The sequence below is a fragment of the Nannospalax galili genome, unplaced genomic scaffold (genome assembly GCF_000622305.1).
Source record: "Nannospalax galili isolate Female #2095 unplaced genomic scaffold, S.galili_v1.0 scaffold3, whole genome shotgun sequence".
Classification (NCBI taxonomy): domain Eukaryota; kingdom Metazoa; phylum Chordata; class Mammalia; order Rodentia; family Spalacidae; genus Nannospalax; species Nannospalax galili.
In genome coordinates this window covers 6,573,636-6,589,825 of record NW_008351466.1, presented here as the reverse complement: position 1 = coordinate 6,589,825, position 16,190 = coordinate 6,573,636, and the positions used below count along the sequence as shown (strand labels likewise).

General features: G+C 37.9%; 1 non-coding gene across 1 annotated transcript; it reads left to right on the top strand.

The window, feature by feature from the left end:
• The first annotated feature begins 15,652 nt into the window (after positions 1–15,652).
• Positions 15,653–15,777, top strand: LOC115066829. Its single transcript, XR_003846282.1, has one exon. It is a non-coding gene; the product is annotated as a small nucleolar RNA SNORA40 (small nucleolar RNA).
• Positions 15,778–16,190: the final 413 nt, after the last annotated feature.

The window sequence follows — 16,190 nt, the reverse complement described above, 5'->3', positions numbered from 1 at the left end:
TATAGTCTTTTAAAGTGATATCTAGTCTAACCTTTAGGACAATTAGTTCATCATTTAGAAGCTTCTCACCGAAATGCATGTTTGTAAGGCTGACTTTAGCTAGGTGCCCTACTGATTATTCTTTGGCTGTTGTTTGGTTGGTTAGTTTTGTTTTGATTTGGTTTCTTTTGTTGAGACTAGGTCTCACTGTCACACAGCCTGGTCTCTAACTTGTGGTTTTCCTGCCTCAGCCTTCCAAGTGCTTGAATTACAGGCATCTGCCACCATGCCCAGCTTGTCCCTTATCTATACTTAAATCTATTTTAATCTGGATTTCCCACTCCATGTTTTTTTTTTTTTTAAATCTGGATTTCCCACTCCATTGTTTTTCTTTTTTGTATTTTTTTTTTCACCTTGCAATTTATTTGTTGCAGAAACTGTCTTTTGTCTTCTAGATTGTTCTGCTGTTCTGGATTTGGCTCTGCTCTGCACTTCCTATAAATCAGTAGTTGATCAGATTTGATTTTTGTTTTCATTTGTCTTCCTACACAGTGGTATATACCTCTGTCTGGAGGCCTAAAAAGTTTGATTTCATTTTCTTATAGGATAACCTCTTTAATAGTCAATGCCATCAAGCCTGGGGTTGAAGCCATCTACAGATACTTTGTCAGAAGTATATTCTCTAAAATGGAAAGGGACTCACGGGGAAAATATTCCCTGTATTCTTGTATGTCAATAAATCGCTTTGTGGCCTTTTAATTTGAATATCAGGCTGGATATAAAAATCTTTGCCACATATTTTCTTTACTTGGCTGTATAAAATATGCAACCTCTCCTAATAGCATAGAGTTTTGCTGTCAAAGTCTAATGATAATCTGATTTCCTCCTCGTTTAGAAGTCATTTTGATCATTTGAACAGGAAGGATTTCCCTCTTTAAAGTCCAGTGATAGTGATTTTACTAGAATAAGTTTCTTCATTGTGTGATCTAGGTCAGACTCCTTGGGTGTTTGTTCGTACTCCTTTAATATGCAGTATTAAAATACATTTCAGGGAATTTCATTGCATTATACACTTTATAGTTTTTGTTTTGTTCTCATGATTTTCTTCTTTGGGGACTGAGAACTAGTAGAAAGGAAAAAAATTTTGAACATCTGCTGGGGGCATCATCACAGGGATGAATGAAGAATTGCCAAGCAGTATTGAAAGCCCAATTGAGATTAAATGGCATAAATTTGTAGTAGAGCCAATTGGCACATTTGTCCAACTTTCTGTAACAGAACTCAGCACTTGCAAACAAAACAGCTGTTTGGGTTTATCTTATGCTGTCTACTGGCAGAGCAGATAGAGAAAGTTCAAGGAGAGTCAGATCTAGGTGCTAGTGGAAATGTAGTTCAAATACTTATCAAAATGTTAGTTGTACAAATAAGACAAAAATACATTCCACATTTTCAAGATCTCTAATAATATATTTTCTTTCCTATCGAAGATACTGAAATATGTAACTGAAAATAATATAATTACTTTTTATGAATGTTTGCAATATGCAAATCAGAAAAAAATTGCCATTAAACCATCTGTCTCGGTTTTTTATTTGGACAGGAATACCATTGTATGGTTTGAGTCAGACCATAAGAAGTACATATGGGGGGGGGGCTGGAGAGATGGCTCAGCAGTTAAGAACTTACTGTTCTTGCCGAACACTGGGGTTCAAATCCCAGCACTCACGTGGCAGCTAACAACTGTCCATAACTCCAGTTCCAGGGGATCCGACGGCTATCTTCTGTCCTCCACGGGCATTGAACGACATGGGTGCACTTACCTACAAGCAGGCATAACACTCATACACATAAAATAAAAATAACAGATAAAATAGTTTTTAAATGTACATATGGGTTTTTTTGTGAAGTAATAATATCAGTGAAAAGAGTGACTTAAGAAAAACAGCCTTGAGACGTTTTAGTGCGTCATCTGAAGCAACACTGGTAAATTTCTGGTTCTTACTAATCTTATTCTTCCTGAATTTTTGAAGTATGGAGTAAAAAGTACCACAAACCTAGAAAATAAGTATATTTGATATTTGTCTATGGAGTTATATGAGAAAGAGGAGATTGACTCACTATATAGCCCAGGCTAGCCTGGAACATGACATCCTTCCACCTCATCCTCCTCAGTGCTAGGAATACAAGTGTCTAGGTTGGATTTACTTTCTGAAGCAGAGTATCTTAGCTACTTGTCTGTTGCTGTGATAGAAACACTGACCAAAGCAACTTACAGAAGGAAGAGGATTCAGAGTTCATCATAGTAGAGCAGCATGGTGAAGAGGCTAGAGCAGGAGCAGAAAGCTAAGCGCTCACATCTTCCAGCAGGCACAGGAAGCAGAAAGTGACTGGAAATCCAGCAAGGCTTAACAATTCTCATAGCCCACCCTCAGTGACAAACATCCTCCAGCAAGCTCCTACCCCCTAAAATCTTCCAAAGCCGTGCCAGCAACTGGGGACAAAATATCTAAGTCCATGGCGCCTATGGTGGACATTCTCATTCAAACCATCACACTGGGGCAGATCAATACTTCTGAGTATTTTTTGTTATACACCCAGATTAATGTAATATTAGACATTGTTATAATGATAAAAAAATATGGTTTGGTTAGTCTTTCCTTCCTCATGAGTGGTAACAATGCCCCTTGATGAAATTTTTTCTTATTCTCCTTTACGCTTCTGATTGCTCCCTGCAGTTAACTAATGACATTATTTAAGCTTACTGATTGGTTCACTTTCTCCTGCCTTCCTGATAACCATTAGTGTGATGATTGGTATTGTCAACTTCACAGTCTCTAGAATCACCTAGGAGACAAAACTCTGCACATGTCTGTGAGGGATATTCTAGGTTAGGTTAACTGAGGTGGGAAGACTCATCCTAAATGAGAACAGCAGCACCATATCACAGGCTAGGTTCCTACTGTGAACAAAAAGAAGAAATGAAGCTGAGCAGCAGCGTTCACCTCTGTTCTTCCTAACTTCGGATACTGTGTGATCAGCTGCCTCACACTCTGCTGCAATGCCTTCCCTACCATGGTTGACTAGACCTTCAAACTGTGAGCCAAAATACAACATTCTTCCACACCTTGCTTTTATCAGGTATTTTGTCACAATAAGAAAATAATTACTACAAGTGACAGCATGTGATGCTAAAATTATTAACTTTTGGTGGTGACTGAAACTCCAGCAATTAGATACCCATAAAATCCAATTGACAAACAGAAAGAAGACTGCAGTCAACTCTAAAATCTCACTAAATGTGGCTGGCTGGAGAGATGGCTTAGTGATTAAAATACTGCTTGCTCTTGCGGAGGAGAGAGGTTTGGGTCCCAGCACCCACAGGACAGCTAACAACCATCAATAACTCCAGTTCCAGGGGATCAGATTCTCTCTTCTGGCATCTTCAGGCATTTCATGCACATGATATCCTTACATTCATGCAGGCAAAACAGTCATATACACAAAATTAAAATAATAAAGTTTTAAACTCATGTAAAATTTATTTCCTTTAGCTAGCCTTTCTATGCTTTGCTTGCCACTACTATGTCTATGTTTTTTTTTCTTCAAATTCTATTTTTTTAATGTGTGTATGTGTGTTCATTTGTATGTACATGTGTGGAGACCACAGGTAGATGTCAGGTGTCTTCTTCAATCACTCTCCAACTTATTTTATTAGACAGGGTCTCTCCCTGAACCTTGGGCTCATTGATTCAGCTAGGTTTGATGGCCATCAAATGCCAGGGAATCTCCAGCTTCCACCTCCCCAGTGTTGGGAATACAGATGTATGCCACCAAATCCAGCTTTTCTTTCTCCAAATATTATTCAGAGCGGTGCAGTCAAGATCCATTTCATACTTTCAGTCACAGTTTTCTTGCTTTAATAAAAGTTTAGCTGCTATACACTTGAATCTATCAAGCAAAATTTTCTGTCTCCCTCCCTTTGTCTCTCTCCCTATCACTCTCTTCTTCCCTCCCTCCTCTCTCTCTCTCTCTCTCTCTTCTCTCCTCTCTCCTCTCTCCTTTCTCCTCTCTCCTCTCTCTTCTATATAATCCAAACTGGGCTCAGACTTGTGATTTTCCTACTTCATCTCCCCAAGTCTTGGGATTACAGGCATGTAGCACCACACCTGACGAATCAAGAAACTTTTTGAGACAGAATTTCATGTAGCCCAAGTTGGCCTTGAACATGCTATGCAGTCAAGGAAGAGGATGACATTGAACTCCTGATCTTCTTGCTGCCATCTCCCAAGTACTAGACTTAAAGCAGAATACAATTTTTATCCTTTTTCCCAGGAGTATACCCTTAACATAAAGAACTCTTCTCTGGAAGATGAAAAAACAGACATTCTTTCAAATAAGTCTTACACAATCCCATGGCTCCGGAGAAAGAAAAGTTGACGCTATGTGGTTCTTGCTTCTAAAGTCACATAGGCTGCCTGTCTGCATACTCATATGATGGAGCAGAGAGCTACTATTCACTGCGTAGGTAGGTCACTATGATTTTTTTTATTGCTCTATGCCTCTTTTGTAGTATAGGGATAAAGCACAATGTTTCTTATTGTACCATTTTAGACAAGACACACCACAGCCACTTCCTCTCCATCAACCTGGCAAAGTGTCAGAATGAAACAAAGCCTCAGAGCTTCTTTGTTCTGATGATCTTCATATTTCTTTCTTTATACTTCTTTCCTCTCCAAGCTAAAGGGAATAGCAAGACTATAGATAATGCTTCCTTCCCTCCTCCAGAACTCACTTATGCACCTCAATGAATTCGTCTGATTCAGCACAACTCCCACCACCCCTCACGTATAGCTTGGTTACAAAGCATATGGGACTGCGGCTAACAGAATCAGATTAAATGTTTGTCATCACACCTTAGAATAAGATCCTTGCAGCACTTGCTACTTTCTGAAAATAGAAAGTCAAATACTTCATACTTCTCTTCAACTTGATGATTTTAAAAAGGGAACCTGTGATTGAAAAAAAAATAAAAAAATCTTATTCTACCATTAAGTAAAAAAGGAAACATTTCCCTAATTTTTTCCTGTTACCTGCAAAACATTCTACCTCTAAGGCTGGTGAGAGTAAGCTAACACTTTAAAACACAAGTGTTCTGTGGTCTCAGATAAATAGCACTGTGGGAAGTCCTGGACAGAATACTGACTAATGAGGAAATTTTTAAAAAGAAAGTAGTGTTTCAATTATTGCATAATATGACAAACCAAGCCTATGTGCTTAAGTCTCTCTCACCAGTGTCAATAAATCAGTTGTTAGCATAGAACTCCATAGCAAAAATCAGTTGCTCCTGTGGCCAGGGACATAATTACTTTGAGATCTTGCCAGGGATGCATAAACAATGACAGGAGATTGGCAGCAGACATGGTAATAGACTGCTTTAAAGCAATCACAGTTAATACAGTGGACTATGCTGCTCATGAGATGGAATAGAGTAACCCATATGTGGAAACAATTCCCAATAAGATACAGGAAAACAGAAGCATTCAGATTTTAAGATAAGCCTGTGATGGGGATTAAATAATCAGTTTTTCCTGGTTCCTTGATAAATGTATTCCTTCTGTTCCTGAATGGAACAGGAAATGTTACTATAAGTATTTGGTGTTGTAGAATGACCAAGTCGGCAAGGCTATCCTTTGTTATAAGTTGCAATAATCCCCAAATTCACATCTGTATATATTAAGCTTGATGAGAAGTGCTAGCTATCTTGTAAGAAGATTCCAAGGAATGGAAGGTATTGAACAAGATGTTGCACTGAGGCTCACATGAAAGACGTCCAGGCTTTTGTGTCCAGTGTCTATAAAACATGGTATACACTAAAGTTCTATTTTTAAATAAACTGCATTCCCCATTGAGTTCTTTCTGCTATATAAGATACTTTACTGTCTCATGAGTTATATACATGATAATAACTTTTTTATATATTTAAGCTAAGATGCTGACTTCCTACTAACCAGTCCAGAGCAGTCTCTGGGGTTCTGTATACATTCTGTGTGCATATTCAAAGCATATTAATCTCTATGTGCTGGAATATTTCCAGATTTCTTACTACTATGATTATTAGCACCATGACCATTGGGTTTAATAATAACCTTCTTCTCCAGGATGTCTATAATCATTCTTCACTGTACAATATTCTTCTTGTAGTCTTCCCAGTGTGGCCTTGAGTCATTCAGTTTACAATGTGCTGCTCCTTTTGTAATCAATCTACATGTTATGCAAATAGAGAAATACCTAGGTCCTCTCCCTTGATTTCCTTTTTCACTTTAATTCCATACCCAATCCTGGGAAGTCTCCAAATGAAAGTCATTTTGATTCATGTTTAGGGATTTCCTGTAATGATTGTCAAGTGAAACAAATTGCACTTGGGAATTTCCCTCCTATTTGCTCCTATCCTCTTATAAATTATTATGAGTTATGTAAAGTGGGTGCTGGTAAATAGCAATTCACAACTCAGTGATGATATTCATGTGCCAGGTGTTTAAAACGGCTAGACTGCCTCAAATAACAGCACCACTCCTTCCACACTGAGGATAGACTCAGTAGTCTCTTCTACAAATTCTGAGTCAACATCTAAATTGCCAATTATTTCCATATGAGCCATTATTTTTGCTTTTGACAAATAATAGAACCTGAAAATAGGCAGAAATCATTTAAATTCAGACTTGATAGAAACCTGTGATGGTTAGTTTTGTCAACTTCTCAGAACCTGAAATTACATAGGAGACAAGCCTCTAGATACACCTGTAGAGATTCTTTAGATTGGTTTAGCCTCGGGGTGTGCTTGTGAGGGATCATCTTGGTTAGACTGACTGAAGTGGGAAGACCCACCCTAAATGAGGCAGGACTATTCCTCAGGGCTGCATAAAAAGGAGAAAGCTAGCTGAACACAAGCATTCATCTTCTGGTTCCTGACTTCCTGACTATAAATGCATTATAGCTAGATGCCTCATGCTCTTGCTGCCAAGGTTTTCCCACTGTGATGGACTGTACCCTCAAACTGTAAACCAAAAGAAACCCTTTCTCTCTCTGGAGTTGCTTTTAGCAGGGCATTTTATCACAGCAAAAAAGTAACCATGGATTGTCTAATCCATAATCTAACCTTAGGGTACAACTAATTTCTATAGTCATTTTAATTTTGTTTACATCAGTAAGTGAATTTAACTACAGTTTGGCCTAAAACCAGTGGGTTCTAGCCAGTAAGATATAAAAGGGAATATGGGGAACCATAGGAAAAAATTGTGCTTCCTAATAAAAGGGACAGGGCATAAACAGGGAGCCTGTTAACAGCCTCCTTCTTCTTCCTGCCCTAGACTAAGAAGAGAAGCCTAGAGATTTCAGCAGTCTTACAATGTTAATGACAATTGTGAAGACAAATATCAGCCAAACAATAATGAATCACCATGTCTCTATCCTGGATGATGATGTTGAGCACCTGAATCAATATCAGCAACTATTTACCTATAGATCAGCATGTTCCAAATGTCTTAGTCTCAAAAGATTTACTAGCATACTTATTACTGAAAAATATTAACTTCTTAGCATGATGACGTGTTCAATATTTCACTTAGATGCTAACATTAAAGAAAACTGGATAAACAGTATACCTCTGTGACTCTTGTAAATCAAAATTTATTTCAAAATAAAAGTTCAAAACTTCACTGAAGACTTCTCCCAAAAACCATTTACTTATCTGAAATACATCTATTGATATTTATTATATTATAAATCAAAATGGAAATATTTTGAGAATAAATTGAGACAAAATCTCACTATGTAACTTTTGCTGGTCTAGAACTCTCTGTGTAGACTAAGCTGGCTTCATACTCACAGAAATCCATCTGCCTCCCAAGTAGTGAGGTGAAAGGCATATGCCACTACACGAAGCTGATTTTGAAAATATTTATTTATTAATTACAACATGAAACTATCTATTGGGCTAAGACTGTAGGTCAGTGACTGTAGGTCAGTGATAGAGTGCTTGTCTACCATGCATGAGGCTCTGAGTTCCATCATCAGTACAACAACAACAACAATAATAATAATAATAATAATATCTATTATCTGCTAATATGAGAATGTATTTGCACTAGAGTTATATTTTCAAAACCCGTAAAACTTTAATGAGAAGAGTAGTAATGTTTTACATTTGTTCAAGAGACTTCAATGTCTCATATGATGGGTGATAAATATATTGTAATCTCCTTCTCTATTCAATTCATTGTGACATGTCACCCTGATTTGGTTATTTGAAGAATATCTTGTTTTACAAAGGTATTTGGTTTTAAAAGGGTATACTTATGCTTTTTCAGATAATTGTAGATATAACTATTTAATTGTACACTGAAAGTGAGCAAGCAGCATTTTTTTAAAAGTTCCCTTGTCATATGAAATCTGAAATCATATTGATTGGCTTTTCATAGTTTAGTATATTAAAATCCATTTATAATCTTGCATTTTGAATGGGTTTTGTCCCCACTGATCATTCCGAACTATGATGCAGTCACTAATCGTTCACAAATACTGGTTCACTGAGCTATGCAGGACTTTCAATTTGCATATTTTATGAAACAATACAAAAACCACATTTCTTAATATCGTCATTGATCCATTCATAAAAATCTTTATGACTACTGCGTGCATATTTGGTGGCCAGTAATTTGATTTGTGCTAAATCACCAGTACTTTCTGACCCCATTGCTATGTGATCAGTGGTATAAATGTCAATAGAGTGAAAAATGAAAAAAAAATCTTATAATTATTGTCAAAAGCTTCTAAGGGACTCACACTTTGAGAATCACAGTGAGATGTATATGAGACAAACAAATTCTTATTTCCTAAATCCAAACTGTGCACTTCCCCTTTTGCTTTCAGAAAAAAATTCTTCTGGTTCTGTGTTTTGATTGAGTCTTTTCCATTGCAAAGCCAGAAATATTTACTCCTCTAAGTCCTGTAGTGTTTTTCTAGCTGGACTGTGTAGATTTTCCTTCTTCCATTGCCGGAAGAATGGTAAGCAAATTTCAGACTGCAAGCAGTTTACCTACTTTTGAAATATGCCTCAGAATTATATTTATGGAACAGGAATCTTCAAATATTAAAATTACTGAGAACCAAATCAACTTATTTTTTATATGTGTATTTGGAAACTTTCCTTTGATTACTGCTACATTGGGCTAACTAGAAAACGTACATGTCTCAGGGGAGCTGAGTCAGAAACAGGGAAAAGACAGTGTCAAAGGTATGGCACCGCAGGCCTGGACAAGAGTCACATGACACATTTCAAACTGAAAGAAAAAGAGAACAGACCTAGAAACAAAGATGATTTGTCGTTATTTTGTTTTATGTCCATGATTTCATTTTGGGGGCTATATTGCAGAAGAATGTTGCTTCTGCGCCACTCTATTTTAAAGATTGGGGGTAATAAAGTCATGTGATATTTTAACTCTGCTCACTGCAATAACTAACAATAATGGTTCACATTTGAGCATGTTCTGTATGGAATGAAACAAACAGGAAATGTAGGGAGGATGTAAAAGATTTGGGGACAAGAAAATCAATTTCACCAGAGATTAGCTACAAGCTGAAAAGTTATGGGATAAAACTAGAAAAAAAAAACATGAGGAATTTTTATGCTCTGAAATGTGGACTGAAAGAAAACCCTTTATTAATGGAGAAATAGTGTATTTTAAATACCTATGTTTAATTATAGGTATTTTATTTTAAAAGGTCTTATTTCATTCTAACATTAGAGATGAAATCCCTCTATAAATAATGTCTATGAAAAATTCACATGTAATATTATACCCAGTGGTGAAATATTAGATGCTTTTTTTCTAAGACCAAGAGCAAGACAAGTATTCCAAACTCATGCTGTTTTTGTAACAATACCAGACATTATAGATCAGTTAAACAAGAAAAAATTTTTTAATGGATTCATATTAGAAAGGAAGAATTTAAACTATATCTGTTCATGACATGATGTCGTGTGTAAAAAATTCTACTACATTTATTTTTGCTAAAACTATTAAATTGATAAACAATGTAAGGGTACAGAATATAGGAACAATATATAACAATCAATGGTATTTCTATACATTTGTAAGGAACAATTTGAAACAAAATCAGTGAAATAATTTAATTTAAAATATCATAAAAAGTAAAAACATATTTTAAAGAAACAATGACAGAAAACATCACAAAGCAGGTAAATAAATAGAAAGGCAGATTTAAGAAGCACAAAGGAGAGTAAGACAAACCCACATCAAGACACATCTTGATCAAATTGTCAAAGTTTAAAGGCAAATTGTTGAAAGCAGCAAGAGAAAGGGAAACTGTCACATATAAGGTAAGCACCATAAGACTTAGTGAATTTCTTATTAGAATCCCTGCATGTCAGATGGAGCAATAAATATTCAATATTTTTAAAAAACTGGCAACCAAGAATAATATGCTAGGTAATCCTGTCTTTCAAGAATGAAAAGGGTGATCAGAAAAAAAAAAAAAACTTTTCTCAAACAAACAAACCTTGGAGTATTACTACCAGTTTTGCTGGATAGCTTTAGTTGTCAACTTGACATACCTGGGTAGAAGGAGACTCAATTGGGGAATTTCCTCCACTGGACTGGTCTGTGACCATGTCTGTGTGGCATCTTTTTGAGTATTGAGTGATGTGGAAGGACCCAACTCACTGTGGGTCATGCCACCCCGGGCAGGTGGTCCTATGTTGTATAAGAAAGCAGCTTGAGCTGGGACCAGGGGAGCAAGCCAGTAAGCAGCATTCCTCCAAGCCTGTGCTTCAGCTCATGCCTTCAGGTATCTACCCTGAGTTCCTACTGTGAACGCCCTCAAGTGAATGTGACCCAGGAGATGTAAGTCAAATAAACCCTTTCCTCCCCAAGTTGGTTTTGGTCAGAGCAATGGAGAAGCAAACTAGAACAGAAATTGGTACCAAAGAGTTGGGCACTGCTGTGACAGACCTGACCTTGGTGATTTGGGGAGGACTGTGGAACTTGGGGAAGCCTTTGGAACTTTGGGCTGGAAAAGCAATTGAGTGCTTAGAGTTTGTTGCTATGGAGCTTGGAACAGTTATGTGAAAGAATTTTGGACTATGGAGCCCTGGCTTGCGAAGCTTCAAAGGGAAGCAGAGACTCTCTGGAACATTTGTGGAATATTTTGTGGTTTCTGGTTGGCTGGGGCCAGAGACTCAGCTGTGATTAAGAAGAGACCAGCACCACTGAAGTGAAACCTCTGCTTTACTTGGACAATGATGCTTGTTAGCTAGGGCTGAAAAATCAGCTTTGAGTGACAAGAGACCAGCATCTGTGGCAAAATCTCCTTGGAAGTACTTCCTCAGGGTCAGCACACAGAAGTTGTGGTTGAGAGGGGGGTCGAGCCTCCATCTCAAGCTGGTAGCAGGACTTGGCAATGTGTTAGAGTCTCCTGCATGGTTCTGGTGTTGAAAGCGTGAAGGGCTCACAGAGAGCAGCTGAGGCTTGGCACACTGGGAGGCCAGAAAAGGCCATTGTGAAAGTACAGCCTCAGTTACAGTGAAGACCCCAGGACTGAAGGGATCGTGGAGAGAATCTGAGGCTTTGGACCCTGAGAGACCAGAAGACGCCATCGGTGAAGGTGCAACCTCAGTTCCAATGGAGATCCCGGGTTTTTGGAGATACCAGGACCATGGGATGACCACCAAGGGCAGCAAGCAGTTGTGGAATGGAGCTGGCCTGGGTCTCTGAGATGAGCTGTGTGTGCTGTGGATGACTGAGTCAGAGAAGTGGTGCTGCTGAAACCCCTTGGAGCCCAAAAGACCATGAGTGATTCCCAGATGTCCAGCCTTGAGCTACTTTGCTGGTCTTAGGTTTTGCTTAGGTGTGCCCAATTCTTCCCTTTTGAAATAAGATAGTACTTGTTTTGGATTTTACAGGAGCCCACGGTTAAGAGACTTTTATTAAGAGATTATGTGGATTTTTTAAGGCCTGTGGGATGTTTAAGGTTGTACTGTCTTATGCTGTGATGTTGGTAACATCATATCTTAGGGACAAGAAATGGAAAGGTTGTGGTTTAAAAGTGATGTGGTTTTCTGTCAAGTTTACAAGGTGTCAATTGTACTGGATAGCATTAGTTGTCAACTTGACACAATTGATGAATTGCCTCCATTGGACTGGCCTATGGCCATATCTGTGGGGCATCTTCTTAATTATTGAGTGATGTGGGAGGACCCAATGCACTGTGGGTTGTGCCACCCCTAGGCAGGTGGGCCTATGTTATATAAGAAAGCAGGTTGAGCAGGGACCAGGGGAGCAAGCCAGCAAGCATTGTTCCTCCATGACCTGTGCTTCAGCTCCTGCCTCCAGGTTCCTGCCCTGAGTTCCTACCTTGGGCTCCCTCAGTGATGAACTGTGACCTAGGAGATGTAAGCCGAATGAACCCTTTCCGCCCTGAGTTGGTATTGGTCAAAGTGTTTTGTCACAGCAATGGAGAAATAAACTACAGCACCATTAGACTGGCCTTCCAAGAACTTCTTCAAGCTTAAAGAGAATTCTAGTTAATAATATAAAAACATATGAGATTTCAAAACTCATTAGTAAAAGTAAACAAACAGTAAAGTCCAAAACACTCCAATGCTTTAATACCAGTGGGGCAAATCAATATTATACCTCATATGAACAAGAAAAGACAGGACTATTTAAAACAACTAAAACTACAATAATATGTTAAGGTATACATATAAAAGTACATAAATCCATATAAAAACATAAAACTTGGGAAAAACAGGAGTAAAATTATAGCATTTTTGTATGTAGTTAAAATGACTTTCATCAGTTTTAACCTAGTATAAGTGTAAAATGTTCTATGTAAGTCTCAGGGTAACCACACCAAAAGCATATACTAGACACACACAAATAAAAAGAACGGGAACAAAGCACTACAGAAAGCCACTAAGAATGTAATTACCAGAATGGCACTAGAAACTCCTCACTTATCAATTATTACTTGAACTATAAATTACGTTCTATAATCAATAGGTTTCTGCCTATTTGATTACATAATGACCTTCTTTAAGTCATTATGATTGACAATGATATAATGAATGCAACAAGATAAGATCTGAATACACACTGTTTACAAGAGACTTCATTTTATGTGTATGAGTGTTTTGCCTGCATGTGTAAGTATACCTGTGCATGCAATGCCCACGGAGGCCAGAAGAGGGGGTTGGATTCCCTGCAACTGTAGTTATAGATAGTTGTTAGCCACCATGTGAGTGCTGGGAACCAAACTAGGGTCCTTTGCAAGAGCAGCCAGCGCTCTTAGCCACTGAGCCATCTCTCCAGCCTTAGTTCACCTTATAAGGATAACTATAGACTGAAAGTAAAAGGATAGAAAAAATATATACTATGAAAGTAGAAACCAAAAGGAGCGTCAATAGCTATATTTATTTCAGACAAGTAAGAAGTTAGGTCAGAAAATAAAAAAGGAGATAAAAAGGTCATTATGTAATGATAATGGTATCAATTCATTAAAATGATATAAAATTGCAAATATACAGACACCCAACATCAGAGTCCTTAAATATGTAAAGCAAACATTAAGAGATCTGAAAACACAGACATAGAGTGCAGTACAATAATACTAGGGGCTTTTAATACCTCTATTTCAAATCTGGGTGGGCCATCCATAGAGAAAATCAAGGAAACCTTTAACTCTAACTGTATACCAAGTAGACATAACAGACATATATAAAACATGCTAGTCAATGGCAAAAGAGCACACATACCTCTCAAGTCCACACAAAATAATCTTCAGGACAGACCCTATGTTAAGATGTGCTTTGGTTTCACTTCTGTTACTGAGATAAAATATCCTGACAAAAGAAACTTAGAGAAGGAAATTATTTATTCCAGGTCACATTCCATTATTGAGGGAAGCCAAGGTGATAGGAACCTGGAGCACATCACATCCAAGAGCAGAGAGAAACTAATACACCCATGCTGCCTCCTGTTTTTAGCCAGGTTTCCTTTACCCTTGCACAGTTCAGGGCCCAGCCCATGGGATGGTGCTGTGCCCACAATCTGCTAGTTCTTCCTACATCAATTAAGAAACACAGTAATCTCCCACAGACATGCCCACAGGCAAACCTGATCTAGATAATTCCACATTAAACTCTCTTCACAGGTGATTGTAGTTTGCGTCAAGTTAACAGCTGAAACTAATGAGAAAAGGACACGAAATACGATTTAACAAAACTAAGACCAAAATCATATAAATCTCTTTCTCAAACACAATGATATGAAAATAGAAATAGATAATCTGAGGAACAATAGAAAATTGAAAAAATATGTTGAAACTAACTCATATGCTCCAGAACAAGTAATTGAGCAAAAGAAGAAACTAGGACTGTGGACACAGGTCAGTGGCAATGCCTGGAATGCTGAAGCATCTGAATTTGATCCCCATCACAAGAGTGGAGAAAGTGGAGGGGAGGGGAAGGGAGAGGGGGAGGGAGGCAGGGGGCAATGAGGAAGTTTAAAAATTCCTTGAGGCAGTCACGGAAACCCGATATGCCAAAATGTAGGGAATACAAGCATAAACCATAAAAGGCAGGTGTTTAGTAATAAATTTGCACAATAAAAAGGAAGTTTCTATGACATTTTCCATGCTCGGCTCGGAACTCCAGGTTGAATCATGTGGTTCATCTTTGTGTTCCTTTAAAACTGGGCCTATTTTCTATCAATGTATTTATTGGTATTTTGTTTTGATTTTCTATTACTACATCTTCCTGTCCACTACAAGTAAACTACTTGAAAACAGAGACTCTATTTTATCTGTATTTTAGTCTCTGGGTTGGTAATTACAATGGCTCATGTTTACTGAAGTGATGGATGAATGAATGAATAAATGAAAGAATGAATGAATGAATGAAAATCTTAGTGTGAAGTTGGCAAGGAAGAAGAAAAAGAACAAACTAAGCACATCATTTGCACAAAGAAGGAAATAATAAGGATCAGAACAGATAGGAAAAAGACTAGAAAAATAATAGAATAAACCAACAAAATAACAATTATGTTTTTGAAAAGCTAAACAAAATTGTCAAATACTTGGACTTAGAAACTTAAAAGAGAAGTCTCAAGAAAGAGAAATTTCTATTGATAACACAGAAGTACAAAGAACCATGGAAACATAATAAACCATTATACAGCAGTAAATCAGACAACCCAGAAGAAATAAAGGCCTTAAAATATATGAGTTACCAAAATGATTAATGGACACACTGAAAATCTGAACAGACCAATGGTAGTAATGAAATTGATTCACTAATTTAAAATCTCCCATCAACTGAGCAGAGTTACATGAATCTGCAGTCCCTATACTTCACAGGCTGAAATAGGAAAACTGTGAATTCAAGCCCAGCATTGAAACCCTGTATTAAACAAAGAAAGAGTCTTCATCAAAGAAAATCTCAGGACCCACATGGCTTCATAGATGAATTCTACCAAATATTTAAAGAACTAATACCAACCATTCTCAAACTCTTCCTAAAAGAAAAATGGAAAGGACTTTCTCTCTCTCTCTCTCTCTCTCTCTCTCTCTCTCTCTCTCTCTCTGTGTATTTGTGTGCACATGTGTGTGTTCAACTGGTGGATAAAGGTATGAAAGAGGTGAAGTGCAGAAATAAATCCTCTTTTGCAACTCAGAATTCAGTGTTCAGTATGAGTTTTTATATATACAGAAAGCGTTATAATACTGGTGGGGCTTTGCAGGACTAGCGGCCCACACACACTGGCAGAGCTGCACCAGCAAGGTTACCCAGGCACACTGGCAGGGCAGAGCTGAGCCAACGTGCCCACCCATGTGTCCCTGTGGCACCCATGGTTGACCAACTAACCATAGTTACCCAGTGGCTGTCAAGACCTGGCTACCGTCTTCAACGACATTAGGAATCTGAAAAGGCTACAGATTTCAGAAAATAAACTAGAGGACACTGATGTAAATCTGTTGTGTAGCTGTGAAGCTTCCCAACTGCCACTCAGATAATCTTAGATTGGAGGCCTGTAAGCAAATTACTGCCTGCCACAGGACCTAGCTTCTGCTTTTATGCACAGTAAAACCCTGTGGAGAATCAGCCTGTTAGAGAACACCTTGGTCCATAGTGG